Source organism: Schistocerca gregaria, chromosome 9, assembly GCF_023897955.1.
Source record: "Schistocerca gregaria isolate iqSchGreg1 chromosome 9, iqSchGreg1.2, whole genome shotgun sequence".
Classification (NCBI taxonomy): Eukaryota; Metazoa; Arthropoda; class Insecta; order Orthoptera; family Acrididae; genus Schistocerca; species Schistocerca gregaria.
In genome coordinates this window covers 223,166,828-223,191,462 of record NC_064928.1, presented here as the reverse complement: position 1 = coordinate 223,191,462, position 24,635 = coordinate 223,166,828, and positions in this window count along the sequence as shown.

Below are 24,635 nucleotides of genomic sequence, written 5' to 3'. Positions count from 1 at the left end.
ATCTCCGTCATTTGCTTTATGTTTTTTAACATCTTATTGTATTATCACTAAAAATAATCAATGTGCTTCAAAAATGGTGGTACATGTTTCTTCCCTCTCAACAGAGAGATTCTGTTTCATGGCTGCTATGTTTGTTCAAACATCGAGTGTGATTTTGTTGTATGAGAACCACCACTCCGAGCATTCTGATGATTGGAGTTATTAGAAAGACGTTTTTATTTTGCTAGGTGCTTCTTTTGATTGTTACGCTTATTACTTATATTCATCAATTTCACAGTGGGCTATTGTTTTTGAATCGTGAAATGTGGGTAAATGTTTGTTGTTTACAGCAGGATCATTTGGTTGTATGGCCACAAAGCAGATTCTCTCAGCAGGGAGATTCCGTTTAATGACTGCTATGTTTGTTCTACCTTTGAGTGTGATTTTGTTGGATGGGAATTAGCAGTTCGATCATTCTGACGATTGTAGTTATTTGAAAGACTTCTTTCTTTTGCTTGTAGCTTCTTTTGATTGATACCCTTATAACTTATATTCATCAATTTCACAGTGGGGTAATGTATTTGAATCGTTAAATGTTGTTAAATATTTGTTGTTTACAGCAGGGTCATCTGGTTGTATGGCCAGAAAGCAGATTCTCCATTCAATGGGTTTTTGTTGCAGATTGGACACCACATGCACTTTACTGAATAATGAATGTTCGGAATTTGTTAAATCTTATTGTTTAAGTGTCTCCTTCATTTGCTTTATATTTTTAAAAAAATCTTATTGCAATGGTCACTAAAAATAATCAGTGTGCTGCACAAAATGTGGTACATATTTCTTCCCTCTCAACAGGGAGATTCTTTTTCATGACTGCTATGTTTGTTCTGCCATCGAGTGTGATTTTGTGGAATGGGAACCACCACTCCGAGCATCATGAGTATTGGAGTTATTAGGAAAGACTTTTTTCTTTTACATGGTGCTTTTCTAAATTGTTACCCTGATCACTTATATTCATCAATTACACAGTGGAGTATTGTATTTCAATCGTGAAATCTTATTAAGTGTTTGTACTTTACAGCAGGGTCATCTGGTTGTGTGGGCACAAACGAGGTTCGGCATTCAATGGGTTTTTGTTGCAGATTGGACACCACATGCAACTTACTGAATTATTGATGTTCGGAATATGATTCTTGTTTAGTCCTGCCTCTGCTTGATAATTTTAAAAATCTTATTGCAATTGTCACTAAAAATAATCAATGTGCTGCACAAATTGTGGTACATGTTTCTTCCCTCTCAACAGGGAGACTCCGTTTCATGACTGCTATGTTTTTTCAATCATCGAGTGAGATTTTGTTGGATGGGAACGACCTCTCCGAGCATTCTGACGATTGGAGTTATTTTCTTTTGCTTGGAGCTTCTTTTGATTGTTAACCTTATAACTTATATTCATCAATTTCGCAGAGGAGTAATGTGTTTGAATCGTTAAATGTGGGTAAATGTTTGTTGTTTACAGCATTGTCATCCGGTTGTAAGGCCAGAAAGCAGATTCTCCATTCAATGTGTTTTTGGTGCAGATTGGACTCCACATGCACCTTACTGAATAACGGCTGTTCGGAAATTAATAAATCTTCTTGTTTAGGTATCTCCTTCATTTGCTTTATATTTTTAAAAATCTTTTTCCAATGTACATGGTTCTTCCCTCTCTGCATGGAGATTCCACTTCATGATTGTTATGTTTTTTCCACCTTTACGTGTGATTTTTTTGGATGGGAACCACCACTGGGAGCATTTTGACTATTGGAGTTATAAGGAAAGACTTCTTTCTTTTGCTAGGTGCTTCTTTTGATTGTTACCCTTATCAATTATATTCAAGAATTTCACAGTGGAGTAATGCATTTGAATCATGAAATGTGGTTAAGAGTTTGTTGTTTACAGCAGGGTCATCCGGTTGTATGGGGAGAAAGCAGATTCTCTATTCAATGGGTTTTTGGTGCAGATTTGACACCACATGCACCTTGCCGAATATCAGCTGTACGGAATTTGATAAATCTTCTTGTTAGGTATCTCCTTTAAATGCTTAAAATTTTTAAAAATCTTATTGCAATGGTCACTAAAAATTATCAGTTTGCTGCACAAATTGTGGTACATGTTTCTTCCCTCTCAACAAGGAGATTCATTTTCATGACAGCTATGTTTGTACTACCTTCGAGTGTGATTTTGTTGGATGGGAACCACCACTGCGAGCATTTTAATTACTGGAGTTATTAGGAAACACTTTATTGTTTTGCTTGGTGCTTCTTTTGATTGTTACTCTGGTTATTTATATTCATCAATTTCACAGTGGAGTAATGTATTTGAATCGTGAAATGTGAGTGAATGTTTGTTGTTTATAGCAGTGTCATCTGGTTGTATGGCCAGAAAGCAAATTCTCCATTCAATGGGTTTTTGGTGCAGATAGGACACCACATGCAACTTACTGAATAACGAATGTTCAGAGTTTGATAAATCTTCTATTTTAGGTATCTCCTTTATTTACTTTATATTTTTAAAAATGTTATTGCAATGGTTACTACAAATAATCAATGTGCTGCACAAATTGTGGTACATGTTTCTTGCCTCTCATCATCGAGACTCCGTTTCATGACTGCTATGTTTGTTCTGCCATCGAGTGTGATTTTGTTGGATGGGAACCACCACTCCAAGCATCCTGAGTAATTGAGTTATTAGGAAAGACTTCTTTCTTTTGCTAGGTGCTTCTTTTGATTGTTACCCTTATCACTAATATTGATCAATTTCACAAAGGAGTAATGTATTTGATTCGTGAAATGTGTGTAAATGTTTGTGGTTTTCAGCTGGGTCATCTGGTTGTATGGCCAGAATGCAGATTCTCAATTGAATGGATTTTCGGTTCCGATTGCACACCACATGCACTTTACTGAATAACGAATGTACGGAATTTGATAAATCTTCTTGTTAGGTATCTCCTTCAAATGCTGAAAATTTTTGAAAATCTTATTGCAATGGTCACTAAAAAATATCAATATGCTGCACAAATTGTGGTACATTTTTCTTCCCTCTCAACAAGGAGATTCTGTTTCAGGACAGCTATGTTTGTACTACCTTCGAGTGTGATTTTGTAGGGTGGGAACCACCACTTCGAGCATTCTGATTGTTGGTGTAATTAGGAATAACTTTATTGTTTTGCTGGGTGCTTCTTTTGATCGTAACGCTTATCACATATATTCATCAATTTCACAGTGGGTTAATATAGTTGAATCATTAAATGTGATTATGTGTTTGTTGTTTACAGCAGGGTCATCTGCTTGTATGGCCAGAAAGCAGATTCTGCATTCAATGGGTTTTTGTTTCAGATTGGGCACCACATTCACCTTACTGAACACCCAAAGTTTGGAATTTGATAAATCTTCTTGTTTTGGTATCTTCTTCATTTGCTTTATATTTTTAAAAATCTTATTTCAGTGGTTATTAAAAATAAACAATGCGCTGCACAAATTATAGTACTAGTTTCTTCCCTCTCAACAGGGAGCTTCCGTTTCATGATTGCTATGTTTGTTCAACCATCGAGTGTGATTTTGTTGGATGGGAACCACCACTGCGAGCATTTTGATTACTGGAGTTATTAGGAAATACTTTATTGTTTTGCTAGGTGCTTCTTTTGATTGTTACTCTGGTCACTTATATTCATCATTTTCACAGTGGAGTAATGTATTTGAATAGTGAAATGTGAGTAAATGTTTGTTGTTTATAGCAGTGTCATCTGGTTGTATGGCCAGAAAGCAAATTCTCCAGTCAATGGGTTTTTGGTGCAGATAGGACACCACATGCACTTTACTGAATAACGAATGTTCGGAATTTGATAAATCTTACTGTTTAGGTGTCCCCTTCATTTGCTTTATATCTTTAAAAATCTTATTGCAATGGCCACTAAAAATAATCAATGTTCTGCACACATTGTGGTACATGTTTCTTCCCTCACAACAGGGATAATCCGTTTCATGACTGCTACGTTTTTTCAAACATCGAGTGTGATTTTATTTAATGGGAATCACCACTCCGAGCGTTCTGACGATTGGAGTTATTAGAAAGATTTTTTTTTTTTCTTTTGCTAGGTGCTTCCTTTGATTCTTTATCACTTATATTCATCAATTTCACAGTGGAGTAATGTATTTGATTCGTGAAATGTTGGTAAATGTTCGTTGTTAGTGTCATCTGGTTGTATGGCCAGAAAGCAAATTCTCTATTCAATGGGATTTGGTGCAGATTGGACACCACATGCACCTTTCTGAATAACGAATGTTCGGAATTTGATAAATCTTCTATTTTAGGTATCTCCTTTATTTGCTTTATATTTTTAAAAATGTTATTGCAATAGTCACTAAAGATAATCAATGTGGTGCACAAATTGTGGTACATGTTTCTTCCCTCTCAATAGAGAAATTTCATTTCATGACTACTATGTTTGTTCCACCTTCGAGTGTGATTTTGTCGGACGGGAACCACCACTCCGAACACTCTGACTATTTGTGTTATAAGTAAAGCCCTCTTTGTTTTGCTAGGTGATTTCTTTGATTGTTACCCTTCTCACTTATATTCATCAATTTCACAGTGGGGTAACGTATTTTAATCGTGAAATGTTTGTAAATGTTTGTTGTTTACAGCAGGGTTATCTGGTTGTATGGCCACAAAGTAGATTCTCTCAGCAGGGAGATTCCGTTTCATGAGTGCTATGTTTGTTTAACCGTTGAGTGTGATTTTGTTGGATTGGAACCACCTCTCTGACCTTTTTGACTATTGGAGTTATAAGGAAAGACTTCTTCCTTTTTTCTAGGTGCTTCTTTTGATTGTTAATTTTATCACTGATATTAATCAAGACCTCTGGTCAGGTGACTACAGGGTTATAAACACAAAATCAAATATGGGTAATGTGCAGGAGTAGGTTTAATAATGAATAGGAAAATAGGAATGCGGGTAAGCTACTACAAACAGCATAGTGAACGCATTTTTGTGGCCAAGATAGATACGTAGCCCACACCTACTACAGTAGTACAAGTTTATATGCCAACTAGCTCTGCAGATGACGAAGAAATTGAAGAAATGTATGATGAAATAAAAGAAATTATTCCGATAGTGAAGGGAGATGAAAATTTAATAGTCATGGGTGACTGGAATTGGAGTGTAGGAAAAGGGAGAAAAGGAAACGTAGTAGGTGGATATTGATTGGGGCTAAGAAATGAAAGAGGAAGCCGCCTGGTATAATTTTGCACAGAGCACAAGTTAATCATAGCTAACACTTGGTGTAAGAATCATGAAAGAAGGTTGTATACATGGAAGAACCCTGGAGATAGATTATATAATAGTAAGGCAGAGATTTAGGAACCAGGTTTTAAATTGTAAGACATTTCCAGGGGCAGATGTGGACTCTGACCACAATCTATTGGTTATGACCTGTAGACTAAAACTGAAGAAACTGCAAAAAGGCAGGAATTTAAGGAGAGGGGACCTGGATAAACTGAAAGAACCAGAGATTGTACAGAGTTTCAGGTAGAGCATAAGGGAACAATTGTCAGGAATGGGGGAAATAAATACAGTAGAAGATGGATGGGTAGCTTTGAGGGATGAGGTACTGAAGGCAGCAGAGGATCAAGTAGGTAAGAAGACGAGGGCTAGTAGAAATCCTTGGGTTACAGAAGAAATACTGAATTTAATTGTGAAAGGAGAAAATATAAAAATGCAGTAAATGAAGCAGGCAAAAAGGAATACAAACGTCTCAAAAATGAGATCAACAGGAAGTGCAAAATGGCTTAGCAGGGATGGCTAGAGGACAAATGTAAGGATGTAGAGGGTTATCTCACTAGGGGTAAGATAGATACTGCCTACAGGAAGATTAAAGATACCTTTGCAGAAAAGAGAACCACTTGTATAAACATCAAGGGAAAGCAGAAAGGTGGAAGGAGTATATAGAGGGTCTATACAAGGGCGATGTACTTGAGGACAATATTATGGAAATGGAAGAGGATGTAGATGAAGATGAAATGGGAGATACGATACTGCGTGAAGAGTTTGACAGAGCACTGAAAGACCTGAGTCGATACAAGGCCCCCGGAAAAGACAGCATTCCATTGGAACTACTGACGGCCTTGGGAGAGCCAGTCCTGACAAAACTCTACCATCTGGTGAGCAAGATGTATGAAACAGGCGAAATACCCTCAGACTTCAAGAAGAATATAATAATTCCAATCCCAAAGAAAGCAGGTGTTGACAGATGTGAAAATTACCAAACAATAAGTTTAATAAGCCATAGCTGCAAAATACTAACACGAATTCCTTACAGACGAATGGAAAAACTAGTAGAAGCCGACCTCGGGGAAGATCAGTTTGGATTCCGTAGAAATATTGGAACACGTGAGGCAATACTGACCTTAAGACTTAGTTGATACAAGAAGAAGAAGAAAGATTAAAGAAAAGCAAACCTACGTTTCTAGCATTTGTAGACTTAGAGAAAGCTTTTGACAATGTTGAGTGGAATACTCTCTTTCAAATTCTAAAGGTGGCAGGGGTAAAATACAGGGAGCGAAAGGCTATTTACAATTAGTACAGAAACCAGATGGCAGTTATAAGAGTCGAGGTACATGAAAGGGAAGCAGCGGTTGGGAAGGGAGTAAGACAGGGTTGTAGCCTCTCCCCGATGTTATTCAATCTGTATATTAAGCAAGCATTAAAGGAAACAAAAGAAAATTTCGGAGTAGGTATTAAAGTCCATGGAGAAGAAATAAAAACTTTGTGGTTCGCCGATGACATTGTCATTCTGTCAGAGACAGCAAGGGACTTGGAAGAGCAGTTGAATGGAATGGACAATGCCTTGAGAGGAGTATATAAGATGTACATCAACAAAAGCAAAACGAGGATAATGGAATGTAGTCGAATTAAGTGGGATGATGCTGAGGGAATTAGATTAGGAAATGAGACACTTGAAGTAGTAAAGGAGTTTTGCTATTTGGGGAGCAAAATAACTGATGATGGTCGAAGTAGAGAGGATCTAAAATGTAGACTGGCAATGGCAAGAAAAGTGTTTCTGAAGAAGAGAAATTTGTTAACATGGAATATAGATTTAAATGTCAGGAATCCTTATCTGAAAGTATTTGTATGGAGTGTAGCCATGTATGGAAGTGAAATATGGGCGATAAATAGTTTGGACAAGAAGAGAATAGAAGCTTTCGAAATGTGGTGCTACAGAAGAATGCTGAAGATGAGATGGGTAGATCACATAACTAATGAGGAAGTATTGAATAGGATTGGGGAGAAGAGAAGTTTGTGGCACAACTTGACAAGAAGAAGGGATGGGTTGGTAGGACATGTTCTGAGGCATCAAGGGATCACCAATTTAATATTGGAGGGCAGTGTGGAGGGTAAAAATCGTAGAGGGAGACCAAGAGATGAATACACTAATCAGGTTTAGAAGGATGTAGGTTGCAGTAGGTACTGGGAGGTAAAGCAACTGGCACAGGATAGAGTAGCATGGAGGGCTGCATCAAACCGGTCTCAGGACTGAAGATCACAAGAACACTACAACAACAACAACATTAATCAATTTAACAGTGGAGTAATGTATTTGAATCGTTAAATGTGGGTAAATGTTTGTTGTTTACAGCAGGGTCATTTGGTTGTATGGCCACAAAGCAGATTCTCTCAGCAGGGAGATTCTGTTTAATGACTGCTATGTTTGTTCTAACTTTGAGTGTGATTTGTTTGGATGGGAACCACCACTCCGAGCATTCTGACTATTGAAGTTATTAGAAAGACTTTTTTCTTTTGCTTGGAGCTTCTTTTGATTGATACTGTTATAACTTATATTCATCAATTCACAGTGGAGTAATGTATTTGATTTGTGAAATGTGGGTAAATGTTTGTTGTTTACAGCAGTGTCATCTAGTTGTATGGCCAGAGTGCAGATTCTCCATTCAATGGTCTTTTGGTGCAGAATGGACACCACATGCACTTTACTGAATAACAGCTGTTCGGAATTTGATAAATCTTCTTGTTTAGGTGTCTCCTTCATTTGCTTTATATTTTTATAAATGTTATTCCATGGTCACAAAAACTAATCAATGTGCTGCACAAATTGTAGTACATGGTTCTGTTTCAAGATTTTGTTGGATGGGAATAACCACTCCGAGCATTCTCACGATGGGAGTTATTAGAAACACTTTTTTCTTTTGCTAGGTTCTTCCTTTCATACCTTTATCACTAATTTTCATCAATTTCACAGTGGAGTAATGTATTTTATTCATGAAATGTGGGTAAATGTTTGTTGTTTACAGCAGGGTCATTTGGTTGTATGCCACAAAGCAGATTCTCTCGGCAGGAAGATTCCATTTCATGAGTGCTATTTATGTTCAACCGTCGAGTGTGATTTTGTTGGATTGAAACCACAACTCTGACCTTTTTGACTATTGGAGTTCTAAGGAAAGACTTCTTCCTTTTTTCTAGATGCTTATTTTGATTGTTACTTTTATCACTGATATTAATCAATTTCACAGTGGGGTAATGTATTTGAATCGTGAAATGTGGTTAACAGTTTGTTCTTTACGGCAGGGTCGTCTGGTGATATGGCCAGAATACAAATTATACAATCAATGGGTTTTTGTGCAGATGGGACACCATAAGCACCTTACTGAATAACGGCTATTCAGAACTTGATAAATCTTCTTGTGTTGTTATCTCCGTCATTTGCTTTATATTTTTTAACATCTTATTGCAATTATCACTAAAAATAATCAATGTGCTGCACAAATTGTGGTACATGTTTCTTCCCTCTCAACAGGGAGATGCTGTTTCATGACTGCTATGTTTGTTCAAACATCGAGTGTGATTTTGTTGTATGAGAACCACCACTCCGAGCATTCTGATGATTGGAGTTATTAGAAAGACGTTTTTATTTTGCTAGGTGCTTCTTTTGATTGTTACGCTTATTACTTATATTCATCAATTTCCCAGTGGGGTATTGTATTTGAATCGTGAAATGTGGGTAAATGTTTGTTGTTTACAGCAGGGTCATCTGGTTGTATGGCCAGAAAGCAGATTCTCCATTCAATGGGTTTTTGTTGCAGATTGGACACCACATGCACATTACTGAATAACGGATGTTCAGAATTTGATAAATCTTCTATTTTAGGTATCTCCTTTATTTGCTTTATATTTTTAAAAATGTTATTGCAATGGTCACTAAAGATAATCAATGTGGTGCACAAATTGTGGTTAATGTTTCTTCCCTCTCAATAGAGAAATTTCATTTCATGACTACTATGTTTGTTCCACCTTCGAGTGTGATTTTGTTGGATGGGAACCACCACTCCGAACACTCTGACTATTTGAGTTATAAGGAAAGCCCTCTTTGTTTTGCTAGGTGATTTCTTTGATTGTTATCCTTCTCACTTATATTCATCAGTTTCACAATGGAGTAATGTATTTGAATTGTGAAATGTGAGTAAATGTTTGTTGTTTATAGCAGTGTCATCTGGTTGTATGGCCAGAAAGCAGATTCTCCATTCAATGGTCTTTTGGTGCAGATTGGACACAACATGCACTTTACTGAATAACGAATGTTTGGAATTTGATATATCTTCGTGTTTAGGTACCTCCTTCATTTGCTTTATATCTTTAAAAATCTTATTGCCATGGTCACTAAAAATGATCGTTGTGCTGGACAAATTGTGGTACACGTTTCTTCCCTCTCAACACGGAGATTCCATTTCATGACTGCTATGTTTGTTCAATCATCGAGTGTAATTTTGTTGGATGGGAACCACCACTCCGAGCATTCTGTCGTTTGGAGTTGTTAGAAAGACTTCTTTCTTTTGCTTGGAGCTTCTTTTGATTGATGCCCTTATAACTTATATTCATCAATTTCACAGTGGAGTAATGTATTTGAATCGTTAAATGTGGGTAAATATTTGTTGTTTACAGCAGGGTCATCTGGTTGTATGGCCAGAAAGCAGATTCTCCATTCCATGGGTTTTTGTTGCAGATTGGACACCACATGCACTTTACTGAATAACGAATGTTCGGAATTTGATAAATCTTCTTGTTTAGGTATCTCCTTCATTTGCTTTATGTTTTTAAAAATCTTATTGCAATGGTCACTAAAAATAGTCAATGTGCTGCACAAATTGTGGTACATGTTTCTTTCCTCTGAACAGGGAGATTCTGTTTCATGACTGCTATGTTTGTTCTGCCATCGAGTGTGATTTTGTTGTATGGGAACCACCACTCCGAGCATTTTGACTATTGGAGTTATTAGGAAAGACTTTTTTCTTTTACTTGGTGCTTTTCTAAATTGATACCCTCATCACTTATATTCACCAATTTCACAATGGAGTATTGTATTTCAATCGTGAAATGTGGTTAAGTGTTTGTACTTTACAGCAGGATCATCTGGTTGTGTGGCCACAAACCAGGTTCGCCATTAAATGGGTTTTTGGTGCAGATTGGACACCACATGCAACTTACTGAATTATTGATGTTCGGAATATGATTCTTGTTTAGTCCTTCCTCTGCTTGATATTTTTATAAATCTTATTGCAATGGTCACTAAAAATAATCAATGTGCTGCACAAATTGTGGTACATGTTTCTTCCCTCTCAACACGGAGACTCCGTTTCATGACTGCTATGTATGTTCAATCATCGAGTGTGATTTTGTTGGATGGGAACCACCACTCCGAGCATTCTGACGATTGAAGTTATTAGACAGACATTTTTCTTTTGCCTGGAGTTTCTTTTGATTGATAACCTTATAACTTATATTCATCAATTTCGTAGTGGAGTAATTTATTTGAATTGTTAAATGTGGGTAAATGTTTGTTCTGTACAGCAGGGTCATCTGGTTGTATGGCCAGAAAGCAGATTCTCCATTCCATGGGTTTTTGTTGCAGATTGGACACCACATGCACCTTACTGAATAACGAATGTTCGGAATTTGATATTTCTTCTTGTTTAGGTATCTCCTTCATTTGCTTTACATTTTTAAAAATCTTATTTCAATGGTCACTAAAAATAGACAACGTGCTGCACAAATTGTAGTACATGTTTCTTCACTCACAACAGGCGTAGTCCTTTTCATGACTGCTACGTTTTTTCAAATATCGAGTATGATTTTATTGGATGGGAATCACCACTCCGAGCGTTCTGACGATTGGAGTTATTAGAAAGCGTTTTTTCTTTAGCTAGAGGCTTCCTTTGATTCCTTTATCACTTATATTCATCAATACACAGTTGAGTAAAGTATTTGATTCGTGAAATGTGAGTAAATGTTTGTTGTTTACAGCAGTGTCATCTGGTTGTATGGCCAGAAAGCAAATTCTCCATTCAATGGGTTTTTGGTGCAGATTGGACACCACATGCACCTTACTGAATAACGAATGTTCAGAGTTAGATAAATCTTCTATTTTAGGTATCTCCTTTATTTGCTTTATATTTTTAAAAATGTTATTGCAATGGTCACTAAAAATAATCAATGTGGTGCACAAATTGTCGTAGATGTTTGTTCCCTCTCAATAGGGAAATTTCATTTCATGACTACTATGTTTGTTCCACCTTCGAGTGTGATTTTGTTGGATGGGAACCACCACTCCGAACCCTCTGACAATTCGAGTTATAGGGAAAACTTTCTTTGTTTTGCTAGGTGCTTCTTTTGATTGTTACCCTTCTCACTTATATTTATCAGCTTCACATTGGAGTAATATATTTGAATCGTGAAATGTGGTTAAGCGTTTGTTCTTTACGGGAGGGTCATCTGGTAGTATGGCCAGAAAGCAGATTATACAATCAATGGGTTTTTGGTGCAGATGGGACGCCACTTGCACCTTGGATAATAATGAATGTTCTGAATTTGATAAATCTTCTTGTAAGGTCTCTACTTCATTTGTTTTATATTTTTAAAAACTTATTCCAATGGTCACTAAAAATGACCAATGGGCTGCACAAATTGTGGTACTAATATCTTCCTTCTCAACAGGGAGATTCTGCTTCCTGACTGCTATGTTTGTTTAAACATCGAGTGTGAATTTGTTTAATGGGAACTACCAGTCCGAACATTCTGACGATTGGAGTTATTAGAAAGACTTTTTTCTTTTGCTAAGTGCTTTTTTTGATTGTTACTTTTATCACTGATATTAATCAATTTCACAGTGGGGTAATGTATTTGAATCGTGAAATGTGGTTAAGAGTTTGTCCTTTACGGCAGGGTCGTCTGGTGGTATGGCCAGAATACAAATTATACAATCAATGGGTTTTTGTGCAGATGGGACACCATAAGCACCTTACTGAATAACGGCTATTCAGAACTTGATAAATCTTCTTGTGTTGGTATCTCCGTCATTTGCTTTATATTTTTTAACATCTTATTGCAATTATCACTAAAAATAATCAATGTGCTGCACAAATTGTGGTACATGTTTCTTCCCTCTCAACAATGAGATTCTTTTTCCTGACTGCTATAGTTGTTCAACCATCGAGTGTGATTTTGTTGTATGGGAACCACCACTCCGAGTATTCTGACGATTGGAGTTATTAGAAAGACGTTTTTATTTTGCTAGGTGCTTCTTTTGATTGTTACGCTTATCACTTATATTCATCAATTTCACAGTGGGGTAATGTATTTGAATCGTGAAATGTGGGTAAATGTTTGTTGTTTACAGCAGGGTCATCTGGTTGTATGGCCAGAAAGGAGATTCTACATCAAATGGGTTTTTGGTGCAGATTGCACACCACATGCACCTTACTGAATTATGGATGTTCAGAAAATGTAAATATTCGTGTTTATTCCTTCATTTGCTGTATATTTTTAAAAATGTTATTCCAATGGTCACTAAAAATAATCAATGTGCTGCACAAATTGTGGTAGATGTTTCTTGCCTCTCAGCATGGAGACACTGTTTCATGACTGCTATGTTTGTTCAAACATGGAGTGTGATTTTGTTGGATGGGTACCACCACTCCGAGCATTCTGACGATTGGAGTTATGAGGAAGACGTTATTCTTTTGCTAGGTGCTTTCACAGTGGTGTAATGTATTTGAATCATTAAATGTGGGTAAATGTTTATTGTTTACAGCAAGGTCATTTGATTGTATGGTCACAAAGCAGATTCTCTCAGGAGGGAAATTCCGTTTCATGAGTGCTATGTTTCTTCAACCATCGAGTGTGATTTTGTTCGATTGGAAACACCAATCTGTGCTTTTTAACTATTGGACTTATTAGTAATGACCTCTTTCTTTATTCTAGGTAGTTCGTTTGATTGTTACTTTTATCACTGATATTCATCAATTTCACAGTGGTGTAATGTATTTGAATCGTGAAATGTGGGTAAATGTTTGTTGTTTACAGCAAGGTCATCTTGTTGTATGGCCAGAAAAACAGACTCTCCATTCAATTTGTTTTTGGTGCAGATTGGACACCACATGCACCTTACTGAATAACGAATGTTCAGAGTTTGATAAATCTTCTATTTTAGGTATCTCCTTTATTTGCTTTATATTTTTAAAAATGTTTTTGCAATGGTCACTAAAAATAATCAATGTGGTGCACAAATTGTCGTAGATGTTTGTTCCCTCTCAATAGGGAAATTTCATTTCATGACTACTATGTTTGTTCCACCTTCGAGTGTGATTTTGTTGGATGGGAACCACCACTCCGAGCATTTTGACTATTGGACTAATTAGGAAAGACTTTTTTCTTTTACTTGGTGCTTTTCTAAATTGATACCCTGATCACTTATATTCATCAATTTCACAGTGGAGTATTGTATTTCAATCGTGAAATCTGGTTAAGTGTTTGTACTTTACAGCAGGATCATCTGGTTGTGTGGCCACATACCAGGTTCGCCATTAAATGGGTTTTTGGTGCAGATTGGACACCACATGCAACTTACTGAATTATTGATGTTCGGAATATGATTCTTGTTTAGTCCTTCCTCTGCTTGATATTTTTATAAATCTTATTGAAACGGTCACTAAAAATAGTCAATGTGCTGTACAAATTTTTGTACATGTTTCTCCCCTCTCAACAGGAAGATTCTGTTTCATGGCTGCTATGTTTGTTCGACAATCGAGTGTGATTTTGTAGGATGGGTACCACCACTCCGAGCATCCTGACTCTTGGACTTATTAGGAAAGACTTCATTTTTTTGCTAGGTGCTTCTTTTGATTGTTACCCATATCACTTATATTCACCACTTCGACTATGGATTAATGTATTAGAATCGTGAAATGAGGTTGTGTGTTTGCTGTTTACAGCAGGGTCATCTGGTTGTATGGCCACAAAGCAGATTTCTCCATTCGGTGTGTTTTCGGTGCAGATTGGACACCACATGCACCTTACTGAATAAGGGCTGTTCGGAATTTAATAAATCTTCTTGTTTAGGTGTCTCCTTCATTTGCTTGATTTTTTTAAAAATCTTATTCCAATGTTCACTAAGAATAATCAATGTGCTGGACAAATTGTGGTACATGTTTCTTCCCTCTGAACAGGGAGATTCTGTTTCATGACTGCTATGTTTGTTCTGCCATCGAGTGTGATTTTATTGTATGGGAACCACCACTCCGAGCATTTTGATTATTGGACTTATTAGGAAAGACTTTTTTCTTTTACTTGGTGCTTTTCTAAATTGATACCCTGATCACTTATCTTCATCAGTTTCACAGTGGAGTATTGTATTTCAATCGTGAAATCTGGTTAAGTGTTTGTACTTTAGAGCAGGATCATCTGGTTGTCTGGCCACAAACCAGGTCGCCATTCAATGGGTTTTTGGTGCAGATTGGACACCACATTCAAGTTGCTGAATTATTGATATTCGGAATATGATTCTTGTTTAGTCCTTCCTCTGCTTGAAATTTTAAAAATCTTATTGCAATGGTCACTAAAAATAATCAATGTGCTGCACAAATTGTGGTACATGGTTCTGTTTCATTATTTTATTGGATGGGAATAACCACTCCGAGTGTTCTTACGATTGGAGTTATTAGAAAGACTTTTTTCTTTTGCTAGGTGCTTCCTTTGATACCTTTATCACTTATATTCATCAGCTTCACAGTGGAGTAATGTATTTGAATCGTGAAATGTGGTTAAGAGTTTGTTCTTTACGGGAGGGTCATCTGGTAGTATGGCCAGAAAGCAGATTATACGATCAATGGGTTTTTGGTGCAGATGGGACGCCACTTGCACCTTAGATAATAACGAATGTTCTGAATTTGATAAATCTTCTTGTAAGATCTCTACTTCATTAGTTTTATATGTTTAAAAACTTATTCCAATGGTCACTAAAAGTGACCAATGTGCTGCACAAATTGTGGTACATGTTTCTTCCCTCTCAACAGGGAGATTACGTTTAATGACTGCTATGTTTGTTTTATCATCGAGTGTGGTTTTGTTGGATGGGAACCACCACTCCGAGCATCCTGAGTATTGGTGTTATTCGGAAAGACTTCATTGTTTTGCTAGGTGCTTGCTTTGATTGTTACCCTTATGACATATATTCATAAATTTCGTAGTGGGTTAATATATTTGAATCTTGAAATGTTGTTATGTGTTTGTTGTTTACAGCAGCGTCATCTGGTTGTATTTCTAGAAAGCAGATTTTCCATTCAATGGGTTTTTGTTGTAGATTGGACACCACATGCACTTTACTGAACACCGTATGTTCGGAATTTAATAGATCTTCTTATTTGGTATCTCCATCAATTGCTTTATTTTTTAATAAATCTTATTGCAATGGTCACTTAAAATAATCAATGTGCTGCTCAAATTGTGGTACATGTTTGTTCCCTCTCAACAGGGAGACTCCTTTTCATGACTGCTATGTTTGTTCAAACATCGAGTGTGATTTTGTTGGATGGGAACCACCACTCCGAGCATTCTGACGATTGGAGTTATTAGAAAGACTTTTTTCTTTTGCTAAGTGCTTCTTTTGTTTGTTACGCTTATCACTTATATTCATCAATTTCACAGTGGGGTAACGTATTTTAATCGTGAAATGTGGGTACATGTTTGCGGTTTACAGCAGGGTCATTTGGTTGTATGGCCACAAAGCAGATTCTCTCGGCAGGAAGATTCCGTTTCATGAGTGCTATTTATGTTCAACCGTCGAGTGTGATTTTGTTGGATTGAAACAACCACTCTGACTTTTTGACTATTGGAGTTATAAGGAAAGACTTCTTCCTTTTTTCTAGGTGCTTATTTTGATTGTTAATTTTATCACTGATATTAATCAAGACCTCTGGTCAGGTGACTACGGGGTTATAAACACAAAATCAAATATGGGTAATGTGCAGGAGTAGGTTTAATAATGAATAGGAAAATAGGAAAGCGGGTAAGCTACTACAAACAGCATAGTGAACGCATTTTTGTGGCCAAGATAGATACGAAGCCCACACCTACTACAGTAGTACAAGTTTATATGCCAACTAGCTCTGCAGATGACGAAGAAATTGAAGAAATGTATGATGAAATAAAAGAAATTATTCAGATAGTGAAGGGAGATGAAAATTTAATAGTCATGGGTGACTGGAATTGGAGTGTAGGAAAAGGGAGAAAAGGAAACGTAGTAGGTGGATATTGATTGGGGGTAAGAAATGAAAGAGGAAGCCGCCTGGTATAATTTTGCACAGAGCACAAGTTAATCATAGCTAACACTTGGTGTAAGAATCATGAAAGAAGGTTGTATACATGGAAGAACCCTGGAGATACTAAAAGGTATCAGAGAGATTATATAATGGTAAGGCAGAGATTTAGGAACCAGGTTTTAAATTGTAAGACATTTCCAGGGGCAGATGTGGACTCTGACCACAATCTATTGGTTATGACCTGTAGACTAAAACTGAAGAAACTGCAAAAAGGCGGGAATTTAAGGAGAGGGGACCTGGATAAACTGAAAGAACCAGAGATTGTACAGAGTTTCAGGGAGAGCATAAGGGAACAAATGTTAGGAATGGGGGAAATAAATACAGTAGAAGAAGAATGGGTAGCTTTGAGGGATGAGGTACTGAAGGCAGCAGAGGATCAAGTAGGTAAGAAGACGAGGGCTAGTAGAAATCCTTGGGTAACAGAAGAAATACTGAATTTAATTGTGAAAGGAGAAAATATAAAAATGCAGTAAATGAAGCAGGCAAAAAGGAATACAAACGTCTCAAAAATGAGATCAACAGGAAGTGCAAAATGGCTAAGCAGGGATGGCTAGAGGACAAATGTAAGGATGTAGAGGGTTATCTCACTAGGGGTAAGATAGATACTGCCTACAGGAAAATTAAAGATACCTTTGCAGAAAAGAGAACCACTTGTATAAACATCAAGAGCTCAGATGGAAACCCAGTTCTAAGCAAAGAAGGGAAAGCAGAAAGGTGGAAGGAGTATATAGAGGGTCTATACAAGGGCGATGTACTTGAGGACAATATTATGGAAATGGAAGAGGATGTAGATGAAGATGAAATGGGAGATACGATACTGCGTGAAGAGTTTGAGAGAGCACTGAAAGACCTGAGTCGAAACAAGGCCCCCGGAGTAGACAATATTCCATTGAAACTACTGACGGCCTTGGGAGAGCCAGTCTTGACAAAACTCTACCATCTGGTGAGCAAGATGTATGAAACAGGCGAAATACCCTCAGACTTCAAGAAGAATATAATAATTCCAATCCCAAAGAAAGCAGGTGTTGACAGATGTGAAAATTACCGAACAATAAGTTTAATAAACCATAGCTGCAAAATACTAACACGAATTCCTTACAGACGAATGTAAAAAGTAGTAGAAGCCGACCTCGGAGAAGATCAGTTTGGATTCCGTAGAAATACTGGAACACGTAAGGCAATACTGACCTTACGACTTATCTTAGAAGAAAGATTAAGGAAAGGCAAACCTACGTTTCTAGCATTTGTAGACTTAGAGAAAGCTTTTGACAATGTTGACTGGAATACTCTCTTTCAAATTCTGAAGGTGGCAGGGGTAAAATACAGGGAGCAAGAGGCTATTTACAATTTATACAGAAAACAGATGGCAGTTATAAGAGTCGAGGGGCATGAAAGGGAAGCAGCGGTTGGGAAGGAAGTAAGACAGGGTTGTAGCCTCTCCCCGATGTTATTCAATCTGTATAATGAGACAGCAATAAAGGAAACAAAAGAAAATTTCGGAGTAGGTGTTAAAGTCCATGGAGAAGAAATAAAAACTTTGAGGTTTGCCGATGACATTGTCATTCTGTCAGAGACAGCAAGGGACTTGGAAGAGCAGTTGAATGGAATGGACAATGCCTTGAGAGGAGTATATAAGATGAACATCAACAAAAGCAAAACGAGGATAATGGAATGTAGTCAAATTAAGTCGGGTGATGCTGAGGGAATTAGATTAGGATATGAGACACTTAAAATAGTAAAGGAGTTTTGCTATTTGGGGAGCAAAATAACTGATGATGGTCGAAGTAGAGAGGATATAAAATGTAGACTGGCAATGGCAAGAAAAGCGTTTCTGAAGAAGAGAAATTTGTTAACATGGAATATAGATTTAAATGGGCGATAAATAGTTTGGACAAGAAGAGAATAGAAGCTTTCGAAATGTGGTGCTACAGAAGAATGATGAAGATTAGATGGGTAGATCACATAACTAATGAGGAAGTATTGAATAGGATTGGGGAGAAGAGAAGTTTGTGGCACAACTTGACAAGAAGAAGGGATGGGTTGGTAGGACATGGTTTGAGGCATCAAGGGATCACCAATTTAATATTGGAGGGCAGTGCGGAGGGTAAAAATCATAGAGGGAGACCAAGAGATGAATACACTAAGCAGATTTAGAAGGATGTAGGTTGCAGTAGGTACTGGGAGATAAAGCAACTTGCACAGGATAGAGTAGCATGGAGGGCTGCATCAAACCGGTCTCAGGACTGAAGATCACAAGAACACTACAACAACAACAACATTAATCAATTTAACAGTGGAGTAATGTATTTGAATTGTGAAATGTGGGTAAATGTTTGTTGTTTACAGCAGGGTCATTTGGTTGTATGGCCACAAAGCAGATTCTCTCAGCAGGGAGATTCTGTTTAATGACTGCTATGTTTGTTCTAACTTTGGGTGTGATTTGTTTGGATGGGAACCACCACTCCGAGCATTCTGACTATTGGAGTTATTAGAAAGACTTTTTTCTTTTGCTTGGAGCTTCCTTTGATTGATACTGTTATAACTTATATTCATCAATTCACAGTGGAGTAATGTATTTGATTTGTGAAATGTGGGTAAATGTTTGTTGTTTACAGCAGTGTCATCTAGTTGTATGGCCAGAGTGCAGATTCTCCATTCAATGGTCTTTTGGTGCAGAATGGACACCACATGCACTTTACTGAATAACGGCTGTTCGGAATTTGATAAATCTTCTTGTTTAGGTATCTCCTTGATTTGCATGATATTTTTAAAAATCTTATTCCAATGTTCACTAATTATGATCAATGTGCTGCACAAATTGTGGTACATGTTTATTCCCTCTCAGCAGGGAGATTCCGTTTCATGACGGCTATATGTGTTCTACCATTGAGTGTGATTTTGTAGGATCGGAACCACCACTCCGAGCATCCTGAGTATTGGAGTTTGTAGAAAGATTTTTTCCTCTGCTAGGAGCTACCTTTGATTGATACACTGATAACTTATATTCTTGTATTTCGCAGTGGAGTAATGTATTTGATTCGTAAAATGTTTTTAAATGTTTGTTGTTTACAGCAGGGTCATCTGGTTGTATGGCCAGAAAGCAGATTCAGCATTCAATGGGTTTTTGGTGCAGATTGGACACCACATGCACCTTACTGAATATTGAATGTTCGTAATTTGATAAATCTTCTTGTTTTGATATCTTGTTCATTTGCTTTGTATTTTCAAAAATCTTATTTCATTGGTAACTAAAAATAGACAATGTGCTGCACAAATTGTAGTACATGTTTCTTCCTCTCAACAGGCAGATTCCGTTTCATGACTGCTGTGTTTGTTCAAACATCAAGTGTGATTTTGTTGGAGGGAACCACCACTCTGAACATTCTGTCAATTGTAGTTATTAGAAAAACTTTTTTTCTTTTGCTAGGTGGGTGCTTCCTTTAATTGACTCCTTTATCATTTATATTCATCAATTTTACTGTCGAATAATGTATTTGATTTGTGAAATGAGGGTAAAGGTTTGTTGTTTACAGCAGGGTCATCTGGTTGTATGGCCAGAAAGCAGATTCTCCATTAAATGGTCTTTTGGTGCAGATTGGACACCACATCACCTTACTGAATGTTGAATGTTCGGAATGTGATATATCTTCGTGTTTAGGTATCTTCTTCTTTTGCTTTATATTTTTTATAGTCTTATTGCAATGGCCACTAAAAATAATCAATGTGCTGCACATATTGTGGTACATGTTTCTATCCTCTCAGCAGTGAGATTCCATTTCATGACTGCTGTGTTTGTTCAAACATTGAGTGTGATTTTGTTGGATGGGAACCACCACTCCGAGCATTCTGACGATTGTAGTTATTAGAAAGACTTTTCTCTTTTGCTATGTGCTTTCTTTGATTGATACCTTTGTGACTAATATTCATCAATTTCACAGTGGAGTAATGTATTTCTTTCGTGAAATGTAGGTAAATGCTTGTTGTTGACAGCAGGGTCATCTGGTTGTATGGCCAGAAAGCAGATTCTCCATTCAATGTTCTTATGGTGCACATTAGACACCACATGCACCCTACTGAACACCGAATGTTCGGAATTTGATAAATCTTCTTGTTTTGATCACTCCTTCATTTGCTTTACATTTTTGAAAATCTTGTTTCAATGGTCACTAAAAATAGACAACGTGCTGCAAAAATTGTTGTACCTGCATCTTCCCTCTCAACAGGGAGAGTCCGTTTCATGACTGCTACCTTTTTTCAAACATCAAGTGTGATTTTATTGGATGGGAATCAGCACTCCGAGCGTTCTGATGATTGGAGTTTTTTGGACTTTTTTCTTTTGCTAGGTGTTTCCTTTGATACCTTTATCATTTATAATCATCCATTTCACAGTGGAGTAATGTATTCGATTCGTGAAATGTGGGTAAATTTTTGTTGTTTACAGAAGTGTCATCTGGTTGTATGGCCAGAAAGCAAATTCTCCATTCAATGGGTTTTTGGGGCAGATTGGACACCACATGCACCTTACTGAACACTGAATGTTCGGAATTTGATAAATCTCCTATTTTAGGTATCTCCATTATTTGCTTTATATTTTTAAAAATGTTATTGCAATGGTCACTAACAATAATCAATGTGGTTCACAGATCGTGGTACATGTTTCTTCCCTCTCAATAGGAAAATTTCGTTTCATGACTATTATGTTTGTTGCACCTTCGAGTGTGATTTGTTGGATGGGAACCACCACTCCGAACATTTTGACTATTCGAGTTATAAGGAAAGCCTTCTTTGTTTTGCTAGGTTCTTCTTTTGATTGTTAACCTTCTCACTTATATTCATCAGTTTCACAATGGAGTAATGTATTTGAATCGTGAAATGTGGGTAAATGTTTGTTGTTTACAGCTGGGTCATCTGGTTGTATGGCCAGAAAGCAATTTCTCCATTCAGTGGGTTTTTGGTGCAGAATGAACCCCTAAATGCACTTTACTGAATAATGAATGTTCGGAATCTGATAAATATTCTTGTTTATCTATCTACTTCATTTGCCTTCCAATTATAAAAATTTTATTCCAATGGTCACTATAAATAATCAACGTGCTTCACAAATTGTATCACACGTTTCTTCCGTATAAGCAGGGAGATTCTGTTTCATGACTGGTATGTTTTTTCAACCATCGTGTGTGATTTTGTTGGATGGGAACCACCACTCCGAGCATTATGACTATTCGAGTTATAAGGAAAGCCTTCTTTGTTTTGCTAGGTGCTTCGTTTGATTGTTACCCTTCTCACTGATGTTCATCAGTTTCACAGTGGAGTAATGTATTTGAATCGTAAAATGAGGTTAAGAGTTTTTTCTTTACGGGAGGGTCATCTGGTAATATGGCCAGAAAGCAGATTATCTAATCAATGGGTATTTGGTGCAGATGGGATGCCACTTGCACCTTAGATAATAACGAATGTTCAGAATTTGATAAATCTTCTTGTCGTGAAATGTGGGTAAATGTTTGTTGTTTACAGCAGGGTCATTTATATGTATGGCCACAAAGCAGATTCTCTCAGCAGGGAGATTCCGTTTAATGACTGCTATGTTTGTTCTACCTTTGAGTGTAATTTTGCTCGATGGTAACCACCACTTCCAGCATCCTGAGTATTGGAGTTATTAGGAAAGACTTCATCGATTTGCTAAGTGCTTGTTTTGATTCTTCCCATTATCACTTATATTCATCAATTTCACAGTGGAATAATGTATTTGAATCATGAAATGCAGGTAAATGTTTGTTGTTTACAGCAGGGTCATCTGGTTGTATGGCCAGAAAGCAGATTCTAGATTCAATGGTCATTTGGTGCAGATTGGACACCACATGCACTTTACTGAATAACGGCTGTACGGATTTTGATAAATCTTCTTGTCTAGGTATCTCCTTCATTTGCTTTATATTTTTAAAAATCTTATTCCAATGTTCACTAAATATAATCAATGTGCTGCACAAATTGTGGTACTTGTTTCTTTCCTTTCAACAGGGAGACTCCTTTTCATGACTGCTATGTTTGTTCAAACATCGAGTGTGATTTTGTTGGATGGGAACCACCACTCCGAGCATTCTGATGATTGGAGTTATTAGAAAGACTTTTTTCTTTTGCTAGGTGCTTCTTTTGATTGTTACGCTTAACACTTATATTCATCGATTTCACATTGGGGAAACGTATTTTAATCGTGAAATGTGGGTAAATATCTGTTGTTTACTGCAGGGTCATTTTGTTTGTATGGCCACAAAGTAGATTCTCTCAGCAGGGAGATTCCGTTTCGTGAGTGCTATGTTTGTTTAACCGTCGAGTGTGATTTTGTTGGATTGGAACCACCTCTCTGACCTTTTTGACTACTGGAGTTATAAGGAAAGACTTCTTCCTTTTTTCTAGGTGCTTCTTTTGATTGTTTATTTTATCACTGATATTAATCAAGACCTCTGGTCAGGTGACTTCTGGGTTTTAAACACAAAATTAAATAGGGGTAATGTGCAGGAGTAGGTTTAATAATGAATAGGTAAGTAGGAATGCGGGTAAGCTACTACAAACAGCATAGTGAACGCATTTTTGTGGCCAAGATAGATATGAAGCCCACACCTACTACAGTAGTACAAGTTTATATGCCAACTAGCTCTGCAGATGACGAAGAAATTGAAGAAATGTATGATGAAATAAAAGAAATTATTCCGATAGTGAAGGGAGATGAAAATTTAATAGTCATGGGTGACTGGAAATCGAGTGTAGGAAAAGGGAGAAAAGGAAACGTAGTAGGTGGATATTGATTGGGGGTAAGAAATGAAAGAGGAAGCCGCCTGGTATAATTTTGCACAGAGCACAAGTTAATCATAGCTAACACTCGGTGTAAGAATCATGAAAGAAGGTTGTATACATGGAAGAACCCTGGAGATACTAAAAGGTATCAGAGAGATTATATAATGGTAAGGCAGAGATTTAGGAACCAGGTTTTAAATTGTAAGACATTTCCAGGGGCAGATGTGGACTCTGACCACAATCTATTGGTTATGACCTGTAGACTAAAACTGAAGAAACTGCAAAAAGGCGGGTAATTTAAGGAGAGGGGACCTGGATAAACTGAAAGAACCAGAGATTGTACAGAGTTTCAGGGAGAGCATAAGGGAACAATTGTTAGGAATGGGGGAAATAAATACAGTAGAAGAAGGATGGGTAGCTTTGAGGGATGAGGTACTGAAGGCAGCGGAGGATCAAGTAGGTAAGAAGACGAGGGCTAGTAGAAATCCTTGGGTAACAGAAGAAATACTGAATTTAATAGTGAAAGGAGAAAATATAAAAATGCAGTAAATGAAGCAGGCAAAAAGGAATACAAACGTCTCAAAAATAAGATCAACAGGAAGTGCAAAATGGCTAAGCAGGGATGGCTAGTGGACAAATGTAAGGATGTAGAGGGTTATCTCACTAGGGGTAAGATAGATACTGCCTACAGGAAAATTAAAGATACCTTTGCAGAAAAGAGAACCACTTGTATAAACATCAAGAGCTCAGATGGAAACCCAGTTCTAAGCAAAGAAGGGAAAGCAGAAAGGTGGAAGGAGTATATAGAGGGTCTATACAAGGGTGATGTACTTGAGGACAATATTATGGAAATGGAAGAGGATGTAGATGAAGATGAAAGGGGAGATACGATACTGCGTGAAGAGTTTGACAGAGCACTGAAAGACCTGAGTCGATACAAGGCCCCCGGAAAAGACAGCATTCCATTGGAACTACTGACGGCCTTGGGAGAGCCAGTCCTGACAAAATTCTACCATCTGAAGAGCAAGATGTATGAAACAGGCGAAATACCCTCAGACATCAAGAAGAATATAATAATTCCAATCCCAAAGAAAGCAGGTGTTGACAGATGTGAAAATTACCGAACAATAAGTTTAATAAGCCATAGCTGCAAAATACTAACACGAA